At 37.3% G+C, this 14,742-nt stretch overlaps 1 protein-coding gene across 3 annotated transcripts in view; it reads right to left on the reverse strand.

Moving 5' to 3' along the window:
* The window catches only part of SYT4 (synaptotagmin 4), a 234,883-nt gene that overhangs the window by 57,992 nt on the left and 162,149 nt on the right, over positions 1-14,742 (reverse strand). For 2 of the 3 annotated variants that reach the window (XM_045574428.1, XM_036418807.2), the window contains exon 4: positions 4,800-4,895. The gene's annotated coding sequence lies outside the window, so the exon portion shown is untranslated. Of the gene's footprint in view, positions 1-231; positions 362-4,799; positions 4,896-14,742 lie in introns of all 3 variants that reach the window. The other variant, XM_045574429.1, reaches the window with a different exon arrangement.

The raw sequence follows: 14,742 nt of genomic DNA on the forward strand, positions 1-14,742 counted from the left end.
GTAATGGCCTAAGAATCATGTCACATGTGTCATATGACTCCAGTAATGACCCCAGCTCCTTAATTATCTATGGGAAAAAACTTACTCATTATCTTTGGGTTTCAGCTTTTACATTTTCAGAATGCATGGAGGAAATTTTGTAATGTTTACTCAGTTTTCTTAGAGATGTAAAATTCTATGAAGATGAAATTATTAACTTATTATAATTAGATTATATTTAAAACTACTTACATGTTTTAAGAGAATTTCTTTTGCAACAGAACTCATTTCCTGCTAGATCTGAAGAGTGAGGGATGTAATGCTTGTCCAATGGTCATTAAGAATCTTAAAATGGAGCTTAGAAAGTAAAGATTTTTGATATCTGTAGATAGAATGATAGATGAGAATTATCTCTAAGTCAAAGTTCATTGGTTAAAATGCTTTATTACCTCTTTACCTAAAATGTTTCTGTTGTTTCCTGTGAGAAGATTTTGAGAAACAGGCAATAATAAGAAGTTATTGAGCATTTACTCTATTGAATAGCGTCCTATGCCTTTGACAGGTAATATTTTATTAATCATCATGACAACCCCATTAAAAATAATGATTTTAAATAATGATTGACTTGCCAGAAAAGTGTTCATGATGATCAGATTCTTCTGTGTTGGAGCAATGTGCTTTGGTGTTTGACTATTCCTCTTATTCCTTGGAATTCTGTCTCCACAATTTCCCTGGGGTGTCATTTTCTTATCTTTAAACTAGGTAATTAAGGTCCAGTTTTAATATTTATTTTATGGGTCAGTAAATGTCCTTTGTGAATGGCCTGATAGGAAGTATTTTTTGCTTTGCAGGCTGTTACACAGTCTCTATCAGAACTACTCATTCCTGTAGCTATATTGTGGAAGCAGCCATACACAATATGTAAACAAATGAATGTCACTGTACTCCATAAAACTTTATTTAGAGTCACAGGTTCTATTTGGCCAGTGAGTTTTACTTGTCTGACTCCTAAATTACATGTAAACTATATTTTCCCTTCCAGACCTCATAGAATTATTGTTTTTATCTTTTAATTTTATCTAAAACTAAAATGAGAAATTTGTTACATGCAATTGAAGCAAGAAGAGACATTTATTTTTAAAAGTAAAATGTACATCAGTAAGAAGAGATCTCTTTTGGTGGGCTGAGTAGATACCTATCAATTCCCTATTCTGTTCCTTTCTTCTTGGTTGTGTTGAGAAAGGTCTCAGAGGTTTCTGTTCTGATAGTGACTCATAATACTTGAGCTCACATGGATGAAACCATTGATTGGGTCCATTTTTGTATTTCCATGGTATTCAATAATTATAACAGAAATAGGATCTGGTTACTACTAGGGGTCCAAACATATTTTTATCTTGCTCCTTTCATTGTTAGCAAGCAAGAAAAGAGTAGTAACATCCATTATTGGTTAATATATAGGCGGGAGAAAAAATACATAACATTAGCCGCTCCTTTTACAACATGGTTTAGTATAAAAATGATAATTTTTTTTTTAGCTCTAGCTTTTTTGGCTCAGTGGATAGAGTAAACTAAAGGGTCCCTGGTTTGATTCCAGTTGTGTACTTCGGTTGCAGGGGATGGTTGGAGTGTATGTGAGAGGCAGCCAATAAAAGTATCTCTCTCACATTGATGTTTTTCTCTCTGTGTCTCTCCTTCTCTCTTTCTACTTTCTTTAAAAATCGATGGACAAATATTCCCAGGTGAGGATTATAAAAGTAGGAGGAAAAAAAGATAATTTTTTTGGTATATCTCCTGAGACAAGAATTACTATGAAATAATTAAATAACTGAATAATAATTCACAACATTTACAGGCACAATATACCCAATACACCTTTATTCTTGACACTTTTATGGAGACATTTCTGCAATATGTCGGAATGTAACAGGGCCAATATTCTGGATAACTGGTTTTCCTTTTATAAAAGACGAAAGGAGACTTCTGTTGGCTGTTATCAGGATAGCTGCTTTCAGAATAGCTGGTATCAGACTAACATTTCCACTGAGAACAACTGTAAAAGCTGGATATGATACACACAAAAGCTGCTCAGAAGCACCAGAGAAGAGCCAAAAGAGTCAGGATTGGAGAAACTATGCTCCAAGAGAGACAGGAAATGCATTAAAGTGAACCCTGAGTTCTCTGCTGCTGCTTCTTGGGACATTTGCCAATTTCCTGCAGGTACAATGAAGAACAGAGAAGTCACATCCAAAAGTGGAGTGCAGGGCTGTAAAGAAATCAGAACTTGAGAGGCCAAGATCACCGGGAAAAGAGAGCTGCAGAGCCCAGCATTCTGTGCACACTGTTCTCTCTGAGCATTCCTGGACTCCTAAGCTAAGCACACAGGACAGAGCACACTGAAACTCAACAGCACATATGTAACACCTCAATCAATGAAGAAATTTAAAAAAGAAAGAAACCCAACAGCAAGTAGCTACTGAAAGCCTACATAGAGAATATGCCTGTCTTGTTCTGCAAAGATAAAAAATTAGATTCAATTTCCCACCGAGTGAAACGGTGCAAATAAACACTTCAGAGTTTTAGTTGTGAACCTAAGAGGATGAATCTCAACTAATATGAAAAATTAGAAAGATCACCCTCTTCGTAATACAATCCATACTATGTCTTCTGAGTTCTCTCTCTAAAACCTCCCTATTAATAGCCTATTGTTGACCAGAGCTTTATCAATAACATAAACAGTCAATTAGCACATATTATGTATGTTATATGTGTTATATACTGTATTCTTACAATAAATTAAGTTAGAGAAAAGAAAATTTTATTTAGAATATCATAGAAAAAAGAAAATACATTTATTATATTTATTGAAATAATCCACATATAAGTAGATCAATGGCCTTCAAACCCGGATTATTCAAGGGTAACCTTGTGTCTTAAAAGACATATCCAAGAAGGTAGGTAGCAGCAAAATTCATATTAGCTTCAAATCAGAACCAACCCTAATGCCCATGGACACGAGAATGAATAAGGTTTAGCATATTCATAAAACAGAATATGATAGAGTGATGAAAAAAAAGACAACTACTTAAAACAACTACTTAAAACAGCACGAACAAGTCTCAAAGATATACGGTTGAGGTAAAAAAAAATACGCACACACACACACAACAACAACAACAACTAGACACAAAAGAATGCATTTCATAAAATTCTATTTTTATGAAAGTTCAAATATTGCTAAAAGCAATCTCTGGAGACAGAAGTTAGAATATGCCTACAGAATATGGGAAGAGTGTAGTGAATTGTGGAAGCAATAAATTAGAGAGCCTTTAGGGTCATGGAAATGTTCTGAATCTTTGTGAGGGTGGTACTAAGTACATAGGCGGTTTACCTTTTTGAACGATGCATTGAGTTGTACATTTAGGATTTGGGTCCTTTAGTGTAGATATGATATACTCCATTAAAAAATATTTTTGAGACACACATACACACACACACACACACACGTGCCTTTAACTATGGATTACAAAGAAGGTCCACAGCACACTTTCTCCCACTCCCTCTGTCTTTTCATTGTCCGATTCCTTGTTCCTCTCCCCTAAATTAGCCTGCTATTGAATGTCCAGCTAGCGCTTTTCTCCTACCTTATCTTATTTCTGGGATTATTCCTTTTCCTTCCTTTTCATAAGGACCTTTTTTGCAGTGACCTAACTGTACTGCCCACTTCACAGTAGCCCTGGCATATATGTAATAAAATGTTTAATATCTCTATTTACTTAGCCCAAGTTTTTATGGGACTATTAGTATAGCAAGTATAATAAGCCCAGGGTACAGTTAACCTCCATTTACTTCCCTAGTTATGTGGATTCCACATTGTAGTCGTTTTAAAGGCTTGGAGGAGCCTCATTAACTTTACAAGGCAAGACTGGATTTACAGAACCAATATCTATGTGGGGAAAGCAACGCCTGCAGGTTCTGCTTTCACTGGGACTTTGCTTTTGCCTTTCCCTCCCTAACACAGATGTCTTTTATAAAATTACTTTTTGTGGAACAAAAGCAACAGGCGATTTCCAATTAAATGCAGATGTCAAGGTTTTCTCTTCCTACAGGCACTCAGGTGCTGAGGATTGCCCGAAAGCCTATGTATGAATTTGATGGCTCTTAGTGCAGTTAATGCATTTTACATTATTTTGAATATTAATTATGGTGTAAACACTGCCTCAAGCCCATGTTTGAGGTAGCATGTTTTTGAAACAAAGTTGCATATGTTTTAAGTGACCTTTCTAAACAAGTTTAAGAAGTTTATTATCAGCTTTAAATCATTTTTCTTTTCTGTTTTAACTAGCTCTGCTTTCCAGGAACTAGAAAGTAAAATAATTAAATTCAAAGCTTCTTAATTGTCATTCGGTTTTGATGAGTGCTTAACTGTGAGGCTTAACCATTTGGAGCATATTATGAAGGAATAAGTGAGACTATGGTGCAGCCGTGCTTCACTATTAGCAAGTCTGATACACATTGGATAATTAGAAGGAGGAAAATATACAGAATACTTAATTAAATGCCAGGTGATTGGATAGGTATGACATGTTTCAATAGTACATGTGCAAAATGCATATTAGATGCTATAAATATGTAGATAATTGGTTAATCAGGTGAGGCTGTGTTTTTCTCAAGTGTTCCCAGCTCTTTTCCAAGGCATATGGTGAGACTGCACTTCTCCACACCCTTGATACAAGGTTTGACCACATGACTTGTTTTGCCAGTCCAAATGTGAGAATCCCTTCCAGGTGGGAAACATTTAAAGTTACTGTGAGACTTACCATCATTTATTTCTCTGCATCCAGGCGATGGCTATGTTCTGGAGCGTGCCTGCACTGGGAGCCTGGATCCATGACCAAGAAGGATGCCCAGAGAACCTGTGACAGACAAGTTGCTCCAATGAGAAATAAACCTCCGTGGATACAAGCTGCTGAGACTCACAGGTTATCATGTCCGAATGTATAACCCAGTAGCTCTGATTCTGAAACACGCTGAGCCTACAATGAAGGCAGCTTCAGCACAGGTGCTCAACAAGCTTTTTCTAAACTGAACAGCTAGCCCACGTTAGTCACTGAGGAAAATATAAAGATGAGTAAAAGATCTACCCTTAGCAAGGCATAAATTTGAGAAAAGCCAGTAGAAGGCTAAATTTCAACACAGAGTCACAAGTCAAGAGTGGCTACCGGATAGTCCATAGTTAGTGTCCAAATAAAGGTCACCTGTGATTAAAGCCGGGGCTTGGGGCGATATGAGTAATGATTAGGGGCAAGCTCTAAAAGGCTTCTTGTAAATAGAAGGACTTTAGTCAGGTTCTTAAACATTGGTAGGGTTTTAAAGAGACAAAATAATTTCTTTGTTCCCTGATCAGGAAAATATTCAGTTAGTTCCAGTATGGCTCTGATGCCTCAGGGTCAAAGTTCATGGTCCAATATCAGTTTTAGCATATTAGAACTGGTTAGAATAAAATCCAAAAGTAAGTTTGTTTTTTGTGTTTAATTGTTATTGTTGAAAGTATTACATAAGTCCCTTTTTCCCCCGCAGTGACCCAAAAAGTACGTTTGGATATTTTAGGCAAGAGCTGCTGTAAGAGAAACATTTTTTTTTTTAAATGTTCAGAGTGTCCTTGTCCATGCCTTGCACTAGATTTGTGTCTCTGGCAATGTTTCAATAGTACATGTCTACTACTGCCTAGTTCCTCCCTTTGCAGGAACGCCCTCTCACCTTCCTTCTTACTTGAGTCTGGGCACCTAAAACTATATTTCCCAAATTTCCCATGGAAATTTAAAATTACCTTAATTTATTACAAATTTCTTCTAATTTTTTCTGCCGGGACCGGTTTGGCTCAATGGATAGAGCGTCGGCTTGGGTCCCGGGTTCAATTCCGGTCAAGGGCATGTACCTTGGTTGCGGGCACATCCCCAGTGGGGGGTGTGCAAGAGGCAGCTGATCGATGACTCTCTCTCATCGATGTTTCTAACTCTCTATCTCTCTCCCTTCCTCTCTGTACAAAATCAATAAAATATATTAAAAAAAACAAAACAAATTTCTTCTAATTTTTGAATCATATTTTACTTATTAAATAGCTCCAGACTATATTTCAATATTAAGATCATTTATTCCTTACATATGGCTCTGAAATAAATTCTATTTTTTGCCCAGTCCCCTTCACTAGGAAAAGCACCTGCAAAAATATTTTTCTTGTAAATTTATAAAATTCCAAATATTTTCTGTCTGGTCAATATATATATAGGTTTGAAATTATAGATGTGGCCTAGAACACCAAAGAAGACAGAATAAGAGGAATAGCAAAAAATGCTGTAAGAAATGAGAAGTACAAAGAGAAATGGAGCAGAGGGAGAAGAAAGAAATGCAAGGACAACAAGATAAGAACCCCAATGCATCCCACACCTCTAAAATTATAGACACCTATCTAGTCTGTAAAATACTGTTACCTGAAGACATGTATGTGATCAAGGCCTTGAAGAAAATGATTAGGATTTTTACAGCTCAAGTTCAGGCACAGAGAATCATGTGGAGAACAGATTTACATTCCCTTGTACCTTCCTTCTTGGCCTGAAATAAAATATTTGACAACTGTCTCCTTTTCCAACGCAGAAGACTTGATTTGGTTGAGTTGCTACTATTTTGTCATGGGCATTGGCTCTGTTTTATAGTCTCCAACTGATTTAAAAAATATATATATTTTATTGATTTATTACAGAGAGGAAGTGAGAGGTATAGAGAGTTAGAAACATTGATGAGAAAGAGTCATCGATCAGCTGCCTCTTGCACACCTCTACTGGGGAAGTGCCCGCAACCAAGGTACATGGCCCTGACTGGAATCGAACCCGGGACCCTTCAGTCCATAGGCTGACGCTCTATCCACTGAGACAAACCAGTTTCAGCTCCAACTGATTTTTTTAAAAATTCGAATATCTTTTTGTGCAGTGAAGAAATTCTAATGTCTCATAAACATAAAAAGATATACAGCTTGTTTTTCAAAATTGGTTTTGTCTTTGAGTTTCTTTGGGCAAAGGCAGACATTCTTTTTACTGAAGCAAAGTCTTTAGAATGCTGCTGCCACCTAGAGAATTAATTTGAGATTTCTCCAAAGCCCGTAGACCAAACAACAATGAGGCATTGTTTTTCTTGTGTGCTGTGCCTGCTTCTCATTTCAGCATGCAGTATTTGTCTCATGGTATTTCCATGTAACATTGTGTCCTGAAATTAAATCATGTTTATACATTTTTTGCTTGAGTATATTGATATGCCTGAGAGAACTGAAACCTGGCTTGTTGGCTAAATTGTCCTAGAGTTTTCTAAAATTGAAAGGTAGTCTTACTCATTCTACCTAACAGTAGCAGTAGTGCATTCAAAGGAATAAAAATAAGTGCTAATAGTTTTTGCATGATAATATGTTCAGAGTACAGTAATCCAATTCAAATTCATTTATATCTGCCAGGGCTTAATGATACTTTTTTTTGCAATCACTTTACTTGCATTTGTATGTCTCATAAAGGAGGTATTTAAAAGACTTCATAAATAATTGGAATCTAACTTATATTTAAAATTCAGCTGAAACTTGATGATATCTAAGTTCCTTAGTCTTATTAGGTAAATTTATTTTGAGTTGATAGTAAAATTAGCTGATAGTAAAAAATGGAATATTTTCTGAGTTCCTTATCTGGAGTTTAAGAAAAATGGCTTCAAAGGTTTCGCTTTATATCAGTGTTACTGCTTACAAAATCCTATACCAATCTAGGGCTAGTGAAAAAGCAGATTCAATAGCATTATGGGTGGGAGTGGGAGGCCTATATTATTTGAACTATGGAAGAGAAAACAGAATATAAATAAACCCTGCAATCCTGAAAGCAATGTCTGTTTCTTACCTAAAAACTTCCTGAAACTGGTGAGAAGGCAGTGCTTCTCAAAATACATTACCTGTGATTTACTTTTTTCACAATCTGTTATAAGTACTAGTTATAGAAAGAACAATAAAAATATACTTGTGCCCAGGCCAGTGTGATTCACCTGGTTGAGCATTATCCATTCACCAAAAGGTCCCTGGATCAATTTCCAGTCAGGACACATGCCCAGGTTCAGGGCAGTGCAGGAGGCAGTGGATCAATGTTTCACTCTCTCCTTCTCCCTTCCTCTCTCTCTAAAAACAAAAACAAAACAGCAAAGAAAAAGAAAATAAACTTTTCAAACAATGAAATACAGATACAGCAATGATAAACAAAAGGCAATCAAGACTCATTTTTAATTATTATTATATTTTAAAATATATTTTTATTGATTTTTTACAGAGAGGAAGGGAGAGGGATAGAGAGCTAGAAACATCAACGAGAGAGAAACATCGACCAGCTGCCTCCTACTCACCCACTACTGGGGATGTGCCCACAGCCAATTACATGCCCCTGACCGGAATCGAACCTGGGACCTTTCAGTCTGCTCTATCCACTGAGCCAAACTGGTTTCAGCTCATTTTTAATTATTGAGCAGACATAAACTTAATCTTACATATTGGTCCAAACATTTCTATAGACTCATTCACAATTTCATTATTCATTGCCAGGTGGTATTAAACAGTTCCTGAACTGATATAGGTCCATATGAGGAAGGATAATAAGAAGCTAGGAGTCTGGCTGGTGTTGCTCAGTGGTTGAGCATTCATTTACAAACCAGGAAGTCACGGTTTGATTCTTGGTCAGGGCACATGCCCAAGTTGTGAGCTCCATCCTATTAGGGGGTGTGCAGGAGGCAGCCAATCAATGATTCTCTCATCATTTAAAAAAAAAAACACAAATATATATATATATATATATATATATATATATATATATATATATATATTCATTGTTTGTTTTATTTTATTTTATTTTATTTTTTAAAACTAGAAAAATTATTTGCAAGTGGAATGGGGAAGCTGTGACAAGATAATTAAACAAGGTAAAATGATTTGACATTTTACAGCAAGCTATTAATCGAAAGACCTTATCTTCCTTAACCAAGGACACTGGAGAGTAAATGGTTTATACCTCTCCTCCCTAACCACAGGAAAAAAACAGCTTAAATCAGCATTGATGGGAAGACAGGGAACAGAGACCCAGTTAGTGCCATTTGTGCCTAGCAAATTGCAAGGACAGATGAGAACCAATAACAAAAAGCTCTTTTAAAGCAAAACAAAGCCAAGATAAAAGTAAAGCAGTGAGGCTGACCAGAGAATAATCCCAAACTTCACTTTAATAAGTTAACATATTGAAGGACACAGCCCCTGGTTGTTCACTTTACTCCCGAGTGTGACTGCTGTAGGGCTGTGTGCGGTGTGCGGTGTCCTCCTCCCTGGACTGTGAGTACACGTGACTAATAAATTGCTATTTTGATCATCTGCCCAATGTCAAATGTTTCCATACCGGAGGTCAGGAATCCCTCCCTTGCCAATGAGGCAGAGATTAGATTATTAAAGCAATAACAACATACACTTCCGTCACCACAATAAACCTTGTGGCTTTGATTTTGACAACAATGCAGGCTGGTTTTCAAACCCTTTGATGAACTAGTCTCTGCCATTTTGTCAATCTTATTTCAGCATAGATTCAACACACCAAGTATGTGTTTTAGTTCAGCTATTCTGTTTTGCTCCACAGGAGACTTGTTCATAAGCATCTATAATAATAAAAGCGTAATATGTTAATTAGATTGGACAGCTGAACAACTTTCTGGACACCATTCCAGATGTCCTTCTGGATGAAGCCACAGTGGTGGAGGCTGAGGCAGAGGTGGTTAGGGATGATCAGGCAGTCAGCTAAGTGGTTAGGGGCAATCAGGCAGGCAGGCAGGAGTTAAGGGTAATCAGGCAGGTAGGCAGAGGCTGTTAAGGGTGATCAGGTGAGTAGTTGGGGTGATTAGGCAGGCAGAGTGTTTAGGGGCTATCAGGCAGGCAGGCAGGCAAGATATTAGGAACCAGTGGTCCCAAATTGCAAGAGGGTCCAGGCCGGGCTGAGGAACTCCCCCATCTCCCACCCCCATGCATGAATTTCATGCACTGGGCCTCTAATTATTATTTATAAAACTAAAATCCAACCATATTTCTCTATTCCTTCCCTTCTTTAAACCCCTCTCTGCAGGTTCTTATCAGGACAAACAAAGCTCCACATGTAAAAGCAGACTTCGATTTATTTTTTCCAGCTACATTCTATCCTGCAATTTATGTTTAAATACTATTAAGCTATGCCTATATTTTTATTTCATGCTTTATTTTATTGGTGGTTTCATTTAATCTTCTTAGAACAATGTTTTAGCTTTACTCCAGTTGAAAAATTTTAGTCATTCCTCATAAATAAGCATATTCTCTTCTAAGAAACCTAAATCTAAAACTTGTTCCAAGTTCCCTTAATCTGCTAACCCTTAATCAACATCATGGATTGACATCTTCTTTCTCTTCATCTTCCTTCAGGGAGAAACTGTGTCTTATTCATTTTTGGACTCTTGGGTCCTAGAACAGATCTGTAAGTACCAAACACTCAATACCTGCGGTGGAATTGATCTGACCCACCATGTCTAAGGGAGCACTTCTCCTCAGGCACATTCTCCATCCTGAGTCCACATATTTCAAGTACTTCTGCACTTAGTTTAAAATTAGTCTCACATTAGACATCAATTCACTCTGTGGCCATAGTCCCTGTTACCAAAATAATCATCTTTTTTATAAATGACACAATTACAAAGATAGGATTACACTTCATTATTGAATGAGGAATTATTTTTAAAACCATTTATATCAGGACACCTTGATATATATCAGGGTTACTTTGAACTTAGAAGTTTTGCAATAGCTTTGAAATAGAATTTGCTATACAAATAAACTCTTCGTAGAACTGTCATAAGATATAGTGAGAGTCCCTCAATCAATATTTTGATTGACTGATTTCAACCATTCTCACCATACTTCTATTAGCTTTCCTTTGCTGTGGTCAAACTATTTTAAAAGAAATTAAGACATCCTAGGGAAAAAAATGAAACATTGATTTTTATATAGGTTTCACTTATTAAATGACACTCAATGTTGAAGAAGTGAATATTTTTAATATTCTTTCTGAGAAAATGACCTCTTACCATTATATATGTCAATAATTATGTATAATAAGCAAATATATTTTTATAATGAATCAATATATATTTTCATTGTAAAAATCTCTATGATTCTTTAAAATAGTGATTCCTATGCTTAGCTTTCAAAATGTTGTGTTGTTTAATTAAGGAAACATCTGTTTGACCAGATAGTTTTGTACCAGAAGTGATGTAAAACAGTTTAATTTGCTAAGCTAAAGTAAGTTAAACCTGCTTTAAAAAGACAAAAAATAAACAAACAAACAAAAACAATAAAATGATTGCACTTTACTGCTAAAATCATATGTTTATCTCCTTTCTGTAGAGAATGTGAGGACCGGAGGTCTTTTTAATTATGCCATTCTCAAATATCTCTACATGTTTTCTCATATACCATAGAAATGCCCTGAAAATTTAAATGTGATGATAACTGGAATAAAAATGAATCATTTCTTTTAAAAAATACTTATTGTGCAAACTGAGTTTCAACAGTATATCAAATCACAATAATTAGTTAAAATAAAACATTTACTAATAGCTGCATTATGTAACTAAATTAGCACTTAGTAATGTTACATATAAGTATATGTGAACTTATTTTTTTATAATTTGTATATAAATACATATGAAAGGAATTTCATCTGGTTACATATGGAATTTCTTTGTTAGTCTATATGTTTTGGTTGGGAAATTACAGTTAGTGTATCTGAACAGATTAAGGTGATTTATTATATCTCTTTCATAAAACCAAGTGGAATAACCTCTGGTCAGAGAATAACCTGTATTGAAAGCACAACCTGCTTCTGAAAACACAGAATATCCATAAGACATCAGACTACAAAGTAGGGGACATTGCAACAGTGGCGGAGAATAACAGCAGGAAATGGCAGATGACATCAGATGTGTTTTTTATTCTTGAGTATATGCAAGCTAGTTTCTGTACACGCCCAAAGTTATTTTTTCAAAAATATATTTTTATTGATTTCAAAGAAAACGGGAGAGGAAGAGATAGAAACATCCTATATAATAAAAGGGTAATATGGAAATTGACCTGAATAGCGGAATGACCAGAATGTGGTCACTATGACTCACACTGACCACCAGGGGACAGACGCTCAATGTAGGAGCTGCCCCCTGGTGGTCAGTGTGCTCCCACAGGGGGAGCTCCACTCCGCCACAAGCCGGGCTGATGGCTATGAGTGCAGCACTAAGGATGTCCAACTGACAGCTTAGGCCCACTCCCCATGAGCCATCGGTTGGACATCCCCCTAGGGCTCCCAGGCTGCCAGAGGGATGTCTGACTGCCAACTCAGGCCTGTTCCCCTGGGGAGCGGGCCTAAGCCATCAGGTGGATATTCCCAAAGGGCATAGGACAGTCTGAGGGGACCTCCTCCCCACTGAGTGGTTGTTTTTTTGTTTTTTGTTTTTTTTATGCACTGGGCCTCTAGTCAATGATAATAGAGAATTATTGATTGGCTGCTTCCTACAAGCCCCACACCTTGGGGAGCCCACAACCTGAGCATATGCCCTTGACCAGAATCAAACCTGGAACCTTTCAGTCTGCAGACCAAGGCTCTATCCACTGAGCCAAACTGGCTAGGGCTCCCACAATTCTTCAGGGAAGAGAAACATGGCAAGGATCTGGGGTTTGCATTAGTATGTGAGGACAGAACAAAAGATTATACAGTCATTAATGTTTGCTCTCAAGTAGAAATAGCCGCATGATATCTGTGGCCAGTACTAGCCTTACACATTAGCATGGACGGGGATCTGATGTTTGCTCCTTCCCTAACTGCATACCCTGCTCTGACACACTTTTTATCTATTGGACGATGCCTAAAATTTTACCCCTAGAATTTTATATACCCCACCCTCTACAACCATCCATCACAAAAGTTATATCTCAGTGTAAAAATTAGACATCAGATTTTCAGATTCTGAGGGAGGTGACGTGGAAGATGGGGGCTACCAGAGGCTGCAGGTATCAGGTGAGGAAAAAGAATGCCAGCTGGGCATAAAGTCAGGAAAACTGGGGAGGCCGAGAACCCAAATGCCAAGGGAGCTCCCCCTGAATAGCTTCCTCTCGCTAAAGGCTCTGTGTGTCTCTTTCTCCTGGAATGAAGCCCCATGACTACACTTATTATTCTGCTGTTTTCTCTGGCATTTGTTCACAACTCTGTCTCCTCTGGCAGCCATCTAGAAGTTCTTCTAGAGCAAGAGCTGTGGCACATGGTGATAGCTTGGTCGTATCAATAAATAACTTTAAAATGCTGATGTCCAAGATTTCTGGAGGATGATTTCAGAATGTCTTTAGAAGACACTATAACTCCCAGTGTTAAATTAGAGACTGGAGAGATAGGGGTTTGTCTTACAGATTGACTGTCCAAAGTTAATGTGTGTGTGTGTGTGTGTGTGTGTATGTGTGTGTGTGTGTGTGTGTGTGTTCATGTTGCAGGGAGGTCTGTGGCTACAGAAAAGAAGAAAGAAGCAATGTGCAAAGAGAATTCCCAGCTCTGCATCCTGCACGGGTATCTAAATATCCAAATTTCATTTTTTTAGCATGTCACTTACAAAATATATCATCTTGCCGCGATGAAAGTCATATTCAGGACACTCCCATCCGGGATCTATGTCTCTCTCTGTGGCTGACTATGTAATTGTCTGCTCAGAAGCAGACAACCCATTTTCTGTGAGCAAATCTGCTCTTCCTTAAGGTGAATTATAGGCCACCAGTCCAAGCTTCTGGGGACTCACAAGCATGCATTTTATTGTTTATCTGTATAACACATCCAAGTGGTTTCTTCCCATTTTAATGGAAGGTGTAATGTGGAGCTAAGAGTCTGTAATGCTCATGGCTTTTACATATTGGTAGATCATTCCTTTGTTTTGGTTATCTGGAGATACAGATACTCTAGTGTCTCCGTAATTTATAGGCTTTCAAGGCTTCACATTACTATTTTGTTTTTAAGCAGACAGGATTTCACCTTCAGTCCTCCTGAGTTTATTCTCATATTTACAGACGAGAGACAGCAGAGGGTAGCATTTATTTAGTTTCTCTGGAAGATCAGCCACACATATGCCCAAGAAGCTTAATGGGAGTGATTCCCACAGGCCCAACTTCTTAGATTCCCACCTCTGAGGCTCATTTCTATATCAGAGCAAATGCACAGGAAGCAAAGCCTTTTCTATCCTCTTATCCTTTACCTGGTACAAATGAGAAAAACTGTCATATAGGTCTGAAGATCCATTTGTTTTAGCAAAAATAATGGAAAAAGAGCAACTATATCCATATCTTTTCTATAATTCTGTTGAATTGATGATAGTAAGTAAATGATGTTAATTAGAGGAACGAACTCTCTGACAGTGAAGGCTAAAGAAGATTGGAACTGGATAACAAAGGAAGCACTAGAGATTTTTAGATTTCAGTTTTACTAATAATGATCCTCCCTGATGCTGCATGGCCTCACCATGCTAAACTGCTCACCATAACCCTGACAACTCCTGATGTGTCTTGCCTCCGGGCCTCACACTGGCTGTTCCCTGGATCTAAAGTACCTTTCCATCCCTTGTTGGTTATTGAATTCCTTCTTGGTCTTTGATGGGCATGTTAAA

The sequence above is a fragment of the Pipistrellus kuhlii genome, unplaced genomic scaffold (assembly GCF_014108245.1).
Source record: "Pipistrellus kuhlii isolate mPipKuh1 unplaced genomic scaffold, mPipKuh1.p scaffold_m20_p_6, whole genome shotgun sequence".
NCBI classification, from domain to species: Eukaryota; Metazoa; Chordata; class Mammalia; order Chiroptera; family Vespertilionidae; genus Pipistrellus; species Pipistrellus kuhlii.